This window comes from Coregonus lavaretus, assembly GCF_964263955.1.
Source record: "Coregonus lavaretus genome assembly, chromosome: 40".
Lineage (NCBI taxonomy): Eukaryota > Metazoa > Chordata > Actinopteri > Salmoniformes > Salmonidae > Coregonus > Coregonus lavaretus.
The window spans coordinates 5,205,157-5,215,306 of NC_140027.1; the positions used below are offsets into that span (position 1 = coordinate 5,205,157).

A 10,150-nucleotide genomic window follows, 5' to 3' on the forward strand; every position below is an offset into this window, starting at 1 on the left:
TTTGCAGTTCTGGGACTATTATATGGGTCCATATAGCCAGGCAAACTAAATCAAGTGCAGATAAAGCATTTTAAATGATTTAAAATAGTACTTGAACCCAGGTCTGCATGCTTGACTGAGGGACATGTCACGCAGCATGTCACCATAGGTAAAAGGACTCACTCTCTTCCACAGCACCCTCTGCTGTGTGCTTCTAAACTGTCTGGAACACTGACATGGTGTGGGTGTTCTCTGGCAGAAAAGGGACAGTTGACAGTTGACATTTGGTTAAATTAAACAAGGTCATCCAAAGACTAAATAATTGATACAGATTGGTAACAGATTGGTAACAGATTGGTCATAGTGGTTATAGTATACAGTAGCTCAGACAGAGACTAGATCCTACAATACAGACAATACAGAATCCAATAGTAATATGTGGTATAAGATAGAGAAGTTGTAGAATTGTCTGTCTGAAGGACATTTAACAGATAAACCCTTCACTCCTACAGATGTAGGATCTTAATTTGATCGCCTTGTTTGAGGAGAACTTTCCTGCAATACAGGAAATGTAAAACTTGTAGTGTATTAGAGGTTTAAAAAGGCATCTGAGGTTATTAATTTCCACTTTGAAATTTCAGACTTGATTTTCCCTTACGATATATGTATCAACCCCTACAAAAATGTCCATTAATTATAATCCACATAATAATTCACATTTCCTGTTGCTACAGGATTATTTTCCTCCTGCTGTAGCAAATTGGCTCAAATTAAGATCCTACATCTGTATTAAAAGGGAACTCAGACCTGACTCTCACAATGTATCACTCCATCCCTCCATCTCTCCCTTCTCATATCAAAGCCTAATCAGAGGAGAGCTGATGAGGACCTCCAGCACACAGCCAGGCTATATCTTGTCTCCAGTTTGGCCGCTCACTCCTCACCGTCAGCAGTACAGTACATCTCTTCCTGAGAGGCACCATCCGTATGGTGAAGCATGGTGGTGGCAGCAACATGCTGTAGGGATGTTTTTCAGCAGCAGGGACTGGTAGACTGGTTAGGATGGAGGGAAAGATGAACGGAGCAAAGTACAGAGAGATCCTTGATGAAAACCTGCTCCAGAGCGCTCAGGACCTCAGACTTGGGTGAAGGTTCACCTTCCAACAGGACAACAACCCTAAGCATACAGCCAAGACAACGCAGGAGTGGCTTCAGGACAAGCCTCTGAATGTCCTTGAGTGGCCCAGCCAGAGCCCGGACTTGAACCCGATCGGTCATCTCCGGAGAGACCTGAAAATAGCTGTGCAGTGACGCTCCCCATCCAACCTGACAGAGCTTGAGAGGATCTGCGAAGAAGAATGGGAGGAACTCCCCAAATACAGGTGTGCCAAGCTTGTAGCATCATACCCAATAAGAGCCGGGGCTGTAATCGCTGCCAAGGGTGCTTCAACAAAGTACTGAGTAAAGGGTTTGAATACTTATGTAAATGTAATATTTCAGTTTTGTATTTTTAATACATTTGCAAACATTTCTAAGAACCTGTTTTTGCTTTGTCATTATGGGGTATTGTGTGTAGATTGATGAGGTAAAAATAAATACAAATTAAACCATTTTAGAATAAGGCTGTAACGTAATAAAATGTGGAAAAAGTCAAGGGGTCTGAATGGTTTCCGAATGCACTGTATATATCAACGAATTGGCAAGGGCACTAGAACAGTCTGCAGCACCCGGCCTCACCCTACTAGAATTAGATGTCAAATGTAATTAGAGCCGTTTTAGTAACCTATCGCCTGCTCTCTTTATAGCTGCAGTAAATCATGTCAGTAATTGTGATTTGAGGTGGTGTTTTTAAATCAGTTCAGGTTGTGTGGTTTGACAGTTGCTACACCACCCTCTCCCTCTCAGGTGCTGAGGCAGAAACAGCTGGACAGTGCAGACTCAGAGGTCAAGCAGGTGGGTTTGAGATGCTTGTTGTCCTATGAGTAAGCCGAGCACCTTGCCGTTTACACACACACACACGCACACTATAATCATATTTCTCGCTCATTCTTTTCCAGGGATAACCTCAGTCCCATCAGAGTGGACGAGGTTCTCAACAGTTTTGACAATACAGGGAATGTCTGTGAGTACATCCTCCATATACATGTTTAAGAGTGTTAATTTAACCTATGACTACCTCCCTATGATGACCTCCTGTTACACACTGTTTTCCTACTTACATCGATTGCACTTCTGGTGAGTCACTTAGCCTGTTGGAAAGAGAGAGTGAGAACAGGCTATTTTTACCTCGCTGAGGGCAGATTGAGGATCACCTTTTGTACAGTCTCATGCAATACAGATGATCTGTTGTTAAGGCGTGGAAGCCAATCAAATCAGCATCCCGAGGAGATGATGATGATGATGATGAGAGGTGAGAAGGTTGTGCAGTTATTTTGCTGCATCGGAAGTGGTCGATGAGGGCCCTCTGATTTAGTTAAATTAATCTTGTAGCCTGAGAAATCATTGAATAATTCAATAATATTAACAAGAGATGTAATTGAAGTCTCGGGGCTAGAGATGAATATCAAAACATCATCAGCATACAAGCTTATTTTATGACGAACGTCACCAATGAGCAGACCCTGTATAGCAGGCGTTACTCTGATGGCCTCGGCCATTACGAGCACAAATAAGAGAGGGGACAAAGGACAGCCCTGTCTGGTACCTCTGTGTGTGGAGAAGCTATTTGACCATAGCCCATTAGTAAGGACAGCAGCCTGAGGGTCATCATATAAAACCTTAACCCATTTTATTAAGTTGTCACCTAGACCAAATTTTGTCAGAGCAAACAAAAGGTAGGACCACTCCACACGGTCAAATGCTTTTTTCAGCATCTAGGGAGAGCACAAGACCATCCACAGCACTTCGTTGGTAGGCTTGAATAACATTAAGAACCCGCCTGACATTATTACATGAGTTACGGCCCTTAATGAAGCTAGTACCGGTCCCATTTCACAATTAGTGGCAATAAGTCCTCTAGCCGTGTGGCTAGGATTTTAGAAAGCAATTTTCTATCCATGTTCAGAAGGGCAATAGGTCTGTACGATGGGCATTTTCCCTTTTTGAGAATAAGTGAAATGTTAGCTTCCCTCAGTGTTTGAGGGAGGCGGTCATTTGAAAATGAGTGGTTAAACATATCAAGCAAAGGCTCAAGGATCAGGCCATGGAACTCCTTATAGAACTCACTACAAAACCCGTCTGGTCCTGGGGCCCTACCATTTTGCAGATTCTCAATTGCAAACATTATCTCTTCCTTGGTAATAGGGGCATTAAAGAGAGACCTCTGTTCTTCAGAAATAGTAGGGAGCTCAATCTTAGTAAATAAGTTTGGGTGCATCATTTGTCAGTTCTGAGGCAGAAAAGATTTGCATAACATTTCTTAAATTATACATTTATTTTCATATAAATGGCTGCTCTCTTTTTAGCTAGGTACGCCAAATATTTTCCTGGTTTATCGCCATGTTCATAAAGCTTTTGCCTGACAAATCTTATTTTATTTTCAGCGTCTTGTGTTAGGAGAGAGTCCAACGTTGCTCTAAGGACTGATATTTACTTTAATAGGGCAGGAGTGGGAACTTCTCTTTAGTTGCCAATTCTCTTTTGTTGCCGCTTTACAGAAGAGTGGCCAGAAAAAAGCCATTGCTTAAAGAAAAAAATAAGCAAACACGTTTGGTGTTCATCTAAAGGCATGTGGGAGACTCCAAACATATGGAAGAAGGTACTCTGGTCAGATGAGACTACAATTGAGCTTTCTGGCCATCAAGGAAAACGCTATGTCTGGCGCAAACCTAACACCTCTCATCACCCCGAGAACACCATCCCCACAGTGAAGCATGGTGGTGGCAGCATCATGCTCTGGGGATGTTTTTCATCGGCAGGGACTGGGAAACTGGTCAGAATTGAAGGAATGATGGATGGCGCTAAATACAGGGAAATTCTTGAGGGAAACCTGTTTCAGTCTTCCAGAGATTTGAGACGGGGACAGAGGTTCACCTTCCAGCAGGACAATGACCCTAAGCATACTGCTAAAGCAACACTCGAGTGGTTTAAGGGGAAACATTTAAATGTCTTGGAATGGCCTAGTCAAAGCCCAGACCTCAATCCAATTGAGAATCTGTGGTATGACTTAAAGATTGCTGTACACCAGCGGAACCCATCCAACTTGAAGGAGCAGGAGCAGTTTTGCCTTGAAGAATGGGCAAAAATCCCAGTGGCTAGATGTGCCAAGCTTATAGAGACATACCCCAAGAGACTTGCAGCTGTAATTGCTGCAAAAGGTGGCTCTACAAAGTATTGACTTTAGGGGGGTGAATAGTTATGCACGCTGAAGTTTTCTGTTTTTTTTGTCTTATTTCTTGTTTGTTTCACAAAAAAATATATTTTGCATCTTCAAAGTGGTAGGCATGTTGTGTAAATCAAATCATACAAACCCCCAAAAAATCCATTTTAATTCCAGGTTGTAAGGCAACAAAATAGGAAAAATGCCAAGAGGGGTGAATACTTTCGCAAACCACTGTATAGACCTTCTAGAGTTTAATTCGGGAGATGGTAACTCTTTACACAACCGCTCTCGTGGTGCCTCAAATCCTAATGAGTTAATTGTTACATTATTAATTTAATCAGGTAACAATTTAACATAGTTAGTTAATTAGAGAAATAACAGTCTTCAGATTAATGTTAAAAGTCAAGTCACGACACGTCCATGGCAGGCATTGTTGTCACCTTAGCTTGCTACACAACAACTTCTGTTTCCGTTTGAGCCACTCCTCCGTGCCAGCTTCATAATGGCGTTTTAATTCCAGGGTGTGCAGGAAGCTAGTCTTTAAGTGGCTGCATGCAGAGGCTCTGTGTCCTTCCTCGCATTGTAGAAGGCTGTTCTCTTAAGAGTGTCCCACATCTCGGGGTCAAAGTTTTTCACCACACCCTATTACACACCACTAGGGTTAAAGGGGTAGTCGCTAATCGGGTGTTTAGCCTTAATATGATATGCAGCTTACTGTACATACTGTAACCTAAACTTTTCTTCGTAATATTCCGTTTAGTAATTCATCATTACCTATTTTGCACTCACTGTATGTAAAATAAACAGTACATTATTGATGATGAAATGCTGGCCGGAATATATGGATCATAAGAAGTTTGCTGACATATTTGTATTTCTCATGATATAGATTCCTTAATTCCTATAGTCGTCCATGTTATAAGGGTGGGAACTGGACTAGGTCAGCAGCCTCACAGTAGAACTAGATGGTGTTACTGTGTTCTGTTCCCAGGGCCTAAAACCTCCATCGATCTGATGGCTCTAGGCTTCCCCCTGAAACAGACAGGGGGTATTACATCTTTAAAACAAGCTTTCTTATTGGAGATATTAGGTCATTAATTTCAAAGGCTTACATATGGAAATATTGACTCTTCCCAGACACCTTCTTATATCCTCATCTCTCCTATGTCCCGACCAGGCTTTCGATAAATACATCTCTTTTAGCCAAGGTAAAATTGATACGCCATGGATTTATTCATTTTAGAGAAACTGATAAACAATGTATTCAATTATTATATAATTACTATATTGGCCAATTGATTCATATGAAGGGGGAATGTATGGTGGCTTGGACATGTGTGGGAGATTCATGTATTCAATGATTTTGTGCATACACTACTTGGAAATTACAGTTACCTTTTCAAGGTTACTTCTAAAACTTTTTGACTAGATTGCATGGGTCAATATTATGAGATAGATAGAGATTTCAAGTCCTGATTTGAAATATGCTCCATCAGACACAAAGATCAAATGTAACATTACTAACAGCTGAACTCTAGCAGTTTTTCAAAAAAACAGTTTTATCCATTTCAAATCGTTTCGAAACTTAGAATGAAGCTATGACCTCCTTTTCTCCTCACTGTCACACCCTGATCGATTTCACCTGTCTTTGTGCTTGTCTCCACCCCCTCCAGGTGTCACCCATCTTCCCCATTATCCCCTGTGCATTTATACCTGTGTTCTCTGTTCGTCTGTTGCCAGTTCGTCTCGTCTCGTCAGGTCTTACCAGCGTGCTTTCCAGTCTTCCTGTTTTCTCAAGTTTCTGTTTCCTAGTTTCCCCGGCTGACCATTCTGCCTGCCCTGACCCCAAGCCTGCCTGACATTCTGTACCTGCCTGACTCTGCCCTGGATTACGGACCTCTGCCTGCCCTTGACCTGTCGTCTGCCTGCCCCCTGTTTGATCAATAAACATCTGTGATTCTAGCTGTCTGCATCTTATCCTGAGTTCTGATACTCAGTCTCTGAAAACCCATTGTAATTTACAATCCCTGAGAATCTAGAAAAAGAGACAAGTTTGAGGAGTGGGTGACCACAGTAAATACCAGTAAACTTTCACCACTAATGGGACACTACGGTAACACATTTAAATAAAATATGGTCCTGTTCCTAAAAGTAATTTCTGCATCTTTCTTAAATATGTACAATGTTGGCATAGAAACTAGAGACAAGTTTGAGGAGTGGGTGACCACAGTAACTTAAATACCAGTAAACTCTCACCACTAACAGGATAAGTCCCCTTCTACGGTAACACATTGAAATAAAATATGGTCCTGTTCATTAAAAAAGACAGCTGCATCTTTATAAAAAATGTACAATGTTGGCATTTTAATTAAAATGTATTATCAAAAAATGTATTCGCTATGGTGCCCACCTCTGTTCAGAGTTTACAGTGCAATTGAAACCGTATATATTTACAGTCCACTTCCCCAACCCTTCTACTTCCATTGAAACTCAGCAAGAGCACTTACACTCTGAGATGATTGGTATTTCAACGGTATCCACGTACAATATTTATTTCTTAAAAACGCTTGACAATACCACCAGAGGAAAGTCTTGGTGATTGACTTGGCAGGTTTTCAAAACATCCATTCTGGGAAGGAACACGATCGCTCATTGAAGCAGTTGCCCTCCTTAATATAGCGTGGCCAGAACCTAACGCCCTAATCTTTCCAGGTATTCACCACTGGACAGTGCGTATACGTCCACAGCCACTGCAGAAATGTTCTGTGGGCTTTCTTGGCCACTTTTACCCACTTCCCGTAGGGGGTAGGAGATCCATATTTTTAATATCGTTGGGCATGGGTCCTTGCAGTTTCATCTGGGCGTCTTGCACGGAGAGATTCACCAGGATGGGCGAGTTGATGGACATGAAGTTGGGATCAAAGTTGCTGCCGAGCTTAATCCACAGAGTCCTCTTGGCCAGGTCCTGTTCCCGGGGGTCGTATTCCTCCTTGAGGCCTGGCCCGGGAAGATGAAGGTGCTCGTTGGGCGAGGGGTGCAGACCTAGATAATGTTGAGAAACTCACAAGTAAATGGACAGAAGTCCACAAACTAGTAGCGTCTGTGAGAAGGCCATTTTTATCTTGTTTGCGTAAAGGCTCTTCTGGTGCACTTTGAAATGAGTAGCCGCACAAGCAAGACGAGAGGCACGAGCAAGACGATACATTAAATAGACCATGTCTAGACATCATGGCTTAACCATGACAATCACAAGAAACCCTTTTGGCTTCGAAAAAATGTATTGTGGCACTGCCTTCTCGCACAAGCGAGGGGCATGTTGAGGTATATTTGCTAACTGCGAGGGTTGCATGATGTAATCTCTTGACGGGCTGGAAGATGGACTCTTGTATTTTCTATGTTCACTCGCACTGTCATATGAGATATTACGATTAATATACAGTACCAGTCAAAAGTTTGGACAGACCTACTCATTCCAGGGTTTTTCTTTATTATTTTTTTACTATTTTCTACATTGTAGAATAAACTATGAAATAACACATATGGAATCATGTAGTAACCAAAAAAGTGTTAAACAAATCAAAATATATTTTTTATTTTAGATTCTTCAAAGTAGCCACCCTTTGCCTTGATGGCAGCTTTGCACACTCTTGGCATTCTCTCAACCAGCTTCACCTGGAATGCTTTTCCAACAGTCTTGAAGCTCCTGTAAGTCGCTCTGGATAAGAGCGTCTGCTAAATGACTAAAAATGTAAAATGTAAAGGAGTTGCCACGTATGCTGAGCACTTGTTGGCTGCTTTTCCTTCACTGTGGTCCAACTCATCCCAAACCATCTCAATTGGGTTGAGGTTGGGTGATTGTGGAGGCCAGGTCATCTGATGCAGCACTCCATCACTCTCCTTCTTGGTCAAATAGCCCTTACACAGCCTGGAGGTGTGTTGGGTCATTGTCCTGTTGAAAAACAAATGGGATGGCGTATCGCTGCAGAATGCAGAATGAACAATGTCCATTGAGAACGCACAACGACTATACCACTTAGCTAAGAATGACGTGAATAATCAAGTCAATAAACGTTGGGTAGTTAGTTAGATTATAGTTAATATACTGCCTGGCAAGTTTGATGTATTAGTAGCCAATTAACGTTAAAATTACTCGTTAGCAGTGGTGGAAAAAGTACCCAATTGTCATACTTAAAAGTGAAAGTCACCCAGTAAAATACTACATGAGTAAAAGTCTAAAAGTATCTGGTTTTAAATATACTTAAGTATCAAAAGTAAATGTAATTGATAACATTTACTTAAGTGTCAAAAGTAAAAGTATAAATCATTTAAAGTGGCGCAGTGGTCTAAGGCTGTGCCACTAGAGATCCTGGTTCGAATCCAGGCTTGACCAGGAGACCCATGAAGCGGCGCACAATTGGTCCAGGGTAGGGGAGGGAATGGCCGGCAGGGATGTAGCTCAGTTGGTAGAGCATGGCGTTTGCAACGCCAGGGTTGTGGGTTTGATTCCCACGGGGGGCCAGTATTAAAAATAATGTATGCACTCACTAACTGTAAGTCGCTCTGGATAAGAGCGTCTGCTAAATGACTAAAATGTAAATATTAAGCAAACCAAACAGCACAATTTTCTTATTTTTTAAATTTACAGATAGCCAGGGGCACACTCCAACACTCAGACATAATTTACAAACGAAGCATGTGTGTTTAGTGAGTCTGCCAGATCAGAGGTTCTCTTGATAAGTGCGTAAATTGGACCATTTTCCTGTCCTGCTAAGCATTCAAAATGTAACAAATACTTTTGGGTATCAGGGAAAATATATGGAGTAAAAAGTACATTATTTTCTTTAGGAATGTAGTGAAGTAAAAGTAAAAGTTGTCATAAAATAAAGATAGTAAAGTACAGATACCCAAAAAATACTTAAGTAGTACTTTAAAGTATTTTTACTTAAGTACTTTACACAACTGCATTTACAGGTGTAGTGTCTTGGCTCTGTGATTGTGCTGACATTGCAAATGGTGTAACAGATGAACTTTACTCTACTTTGCTGAAACATCTGGAAAGCATTACTAAAGTTCCTGGAAAAAAGGATATGGGGAGATATGTGAAAAAGGCCAGGGATTGGATATTAAAATCACGCCATACTATGTCATATATGATATAAATACCATGTCTTGAACAGAGAGAGGGGGGAATAGCGAATTACAGAATTGGCTCCTGCTGTTCTTCAGATATCTGCAGGTATCTGTAAATCTGACGCTGAAACTCTTTGTTATAATAAACCTTTATAAACAAAGTACAGTGTCGGCGGACTTCTTATCATCACGGCATTATCAGCAAAGGTTTGTTTTCGGCAACCACATTAATGGCGACGAGGTTGTTTTATTTTTTTGGGTCGTGATACATCTTTTCTCTGCATTCCATTCCTGGGCTACAAAGTGACTCCCGCTCAAGAAGCCGGCAGATAAGGTGAGCTTAATCCCTAACATTGGGCGCTGGCCGTTTTGTGAGTCCAGAGTGTGTGCGTTCAAGATGTACCGTCAAATTACTTGTGCGTGCGTTTTGCTGGTTTTTTGCTGTGTGATAGGAATTCCGTTCTAAATTTTCTAAATTAGTTTGCGTTGAGAACAACGCAAAAAGTGGGGAGTGTCTATAGGGCACACCGATAGGGCACACATATATTTGACTTTAATAAAAGGAAAAGGAGTGTCCAGGAAAATTATGAAGAAATAAGGCCAGGAATAAAAGACAGTATACTTTTAGGACGCCGTTAATTTAAGGAAGCCCTTGAAAACGAGGCGATCAATATGATGGGCCATAAATCTTGATAGTTATTAGATTAACTCTCAAGTCAG

The 10,150-nt window shown here is 41.3% G+C and overlaps 1 pseudogene across 1 annotated transcript; it reads right to left on the reverse strand.

The window, feature by feature from the left end:
- Positions 1 to 6,790: 6,790 nt before the first annotated feature.
- Positions 6,791 to 7,415, reverse strand: LOC311113584 (noggin-2-like; annotated as a pseudogene). The gene has a single exon. The product of its transcript is annotated as a noggin-2-like (transcript).
- Between the last annotated feature and the right edge of the window lie 2,735 nt (positions 7,416 to 10,150).